Source organism: Lolium perenne, unplaced genomic scaffold (genome assembly GCF_019359855.2).
Source record: "Lolium perenne isolate Kyuss_39 unplaced genomic scaffold, Kyuss_2.0 unplaced103, whole genome shotgun sequence".
Lineage (NCBI taxonomy): Eukaryota > Viridiplantae > Streptophyta > Magnoliopsida > Poales > Poaceae > Lolium > Lolium perenne.
Genome location: NW_027249061.1, coordinates 795239 through 797760, shown reverse-complemented (window position 1 = coordinate 797760; position 2522 = coordinate 795239). Strand labels below are relative to the sequence as shown.

Genomic DNA, 2522 nt, shown 5'->3' with positions numbered 1-2522 from the left:
TCAAGGAGAGGATCGTTGACAGGATTATCCAGATCAAAATCCTGGTTTGTTTGGGCTGCCACACGAGACAAGACATCAGTCAAACAACCAAGAAACAGGAAGTGCAGTAAAATAAAAGGGATTGATAATATTACTCAGAGTACGTCGACTTTGCGACTTCAAACGCTTGAGGATTCCTTCCTCACGAGAAGCTTGTGCAGCTTTGTGCTCATCCAAGGCAGCTGTCGCATCCTCAAGTTTCTTCTGCAGTTCCTCGACACCAGCAGCTTTCGCCTTAGCTTCATCAACCTCGGCCTTGGCTTTGCTAGCAGCAAGTTCAGCTTTCTTGCGAGCCGCCTCACTTTGCTCGAGTTTTTGAGCAAATGCGTCGACACGTTCGTTGGCCTCTGAAAGTTTTTCTGTCGAGATATGAAAAAGAAAGAAAAGAAAGATCAAAAAATAGCGACGAGCAACAGGAATAGAAAGTCAGTGCAAAATAGCAAGTATAAAAGTCGTTACCTTCGGCTCTGGCGGCATATTCACGATACCCAATAAATTGGGACCCGATGCGGAGAAGATCCTTGATCATAGGCTGTTCAGCGTGAACACAGTAAGAGAAACATCGGCATGAAAAAGAGAAGGTGTGGAAAAATAAAATAAGGAAAATATAGATGTCGACAGACTTACATCATCTAAAAGCAGAGTCGACGAACTGCCCAACTGAGGGGCAGAATCAACAATCTTTTCAACCCTTGCCCTTTTTGGTGAAGGGACACGGGGGCTTGATGGCGGAGTAGTGGTGACGACGTCTTGTTGAGGAGGCGACGTTTCTTCTCCTTCAACTAGCGTGTCTGAGGCAAGTACAGTACGTGATGTGCTTGTTCGAGGAGCCACGTCAGTAACTGGTACTTCTTCCTCCTCATCACTGATTGATCAAAAAATCAGCAGTATAAAAAGCACGACAAGATAAATATTTCGAGTACAAAAATATAGCGACATAGGTGACTTACGAGCTGATGAGGGATTCAACATAAGGATCGTAAGCTGCCTTCGGATTAGAAGGACCAGCTTCTTCAGCCTTAGAAGTGCCAGAATCCTCGGCATCATGCCTTTTCCTTTTGTTCTTTGGGGAAACTGCAGGAGGAAGGGATTGCGTCGATTCACTGGCCTCAGATTCAACTTCCTTTTCATGGGAAGCCGCAGATTTGTGGGAACCCGCGACTTCACTTTCAGGAATAGAAGAACCTGGGGTATCTTCGGCAACGATGCCCCGTTCTTCGACTTCTCCATCCTCAGGAAGAGGAGGAAGGGAAGTCATAGTAGGATGTTTCTGCAAGAAAACAGCGACAAAAGAAAAATTAGAGTGACACAAATACAATGAGATGCAGGGCAAATTCGGAACAAGATAGAAACTCGAGAAGGCAAAATACCTCGGGGAGAGGATTGGCGGAGCTGTATGGTTCCACGCGACAAGCGGAAGGAATAGGATCCTTTTTTGCCAAGCGGGAAACTCTTCGGATCAACTTCTCCAAGTCCTTTGCAGAAAGATCGTCGGAGATTCTATTGGCGTCGTTTTCACCAGAATACGTCCAGAGGGGATTTTTGCGAGCCTGAAGAGGCTGCACCCTAATCCTAAGGAAGTAGGCAGTGATTTGAACACCAGACAGTTCTTTGCCTCGAATGTTTTGCAGCTGATGGATACGAGACATAAGTGCCTCTGTCGCCTTTTTCTCTTCTTCAGAAACTTCGGCATCCCAGGAGCGGCGGCGTTGGATTCTGGCACTTCCGTCGAAAGGAACTATGTTGTGTTCAACGGAGTTGGCGCTTTCTTCGTGAATGTAGAGCCATCTCTTGCGCCATCCTTGGACAGAGTCAGGAAACTTGACGTCGAAGTAATCGACATCAGTGCGGACACAGATAACAACGCCACCTATGTTATAGGTGACGTTGTGAGAGCCATTGCGGCGGAGGCAGAAAATACGCTTCCACAGAGCCCAATTAGGAGGGACTCCGAGGAAGCATTCGCAAAGGGTGATAAAAATAGAAATGTGGAGGATGGAATTGGGAGTCAGTTGGTGCAGCTGAATCCCATAAACAAAGAGAAGACCGCGGAGAAAATCATGAATTGGGGTAGAGAGGCCACGGATGAGATGATCAACAAAACTAACCCGATACTCCATTGGAGGGTTGGGGTAGCTTTCTTCGCTGGGGAAGCGGATGGCGTCCTCCTTCTTCATGAGGCCAAGCCTTTTCAGCGTGTTGATGTCCTGGTTGGAGATTTTGGATCTCTCCCACTCAAGATCTTCGGTGGCCATCTTGGATTCGGGAGTGCTGTGGCGAGTGAGTCGCGTGCGCGGTGGCATCAACGGCAATGGGCAAAGCAATGTTCGTGAAAGCGGAAGCTCGGAGAGATTTGGGCGCAGGAGAAGTTTTGCGAAGAGGAACAGACGAGCGGCGCAAGCAAGGGGATGAACGGAGGTTGAAGAAGGGTTTATATAAGAATCGGGTGAAGCAGTGCACCGTTGGATGAAAAAATCGTGGGG

At 47.7% G+C, this 2522-nt stretch overlaps 1 long non-coding RNA gene across 1 annotated transcript; it reads right to left on the bottom strand.

Moving 5' to 3' along the window:
- Window positions 1–370: 370 nt before the first annotated feature.
- Window positions 371–1297, bottom strand: LOC139834941 (uncharacterized). The gene is made up of 3 exons (XR_011750628.1): window positions 990–1297; window positions 667–904; window positions 371–571 (listed from the first exon to the last, which is right to left on the bottom strand). It is a non-coding gene; the product is annotated as an uncharacterized lncRNA (long non-coding RNA).
- Between the last annotated feature and the right edge of the window lie 1225 nt (window positions 1298–2522).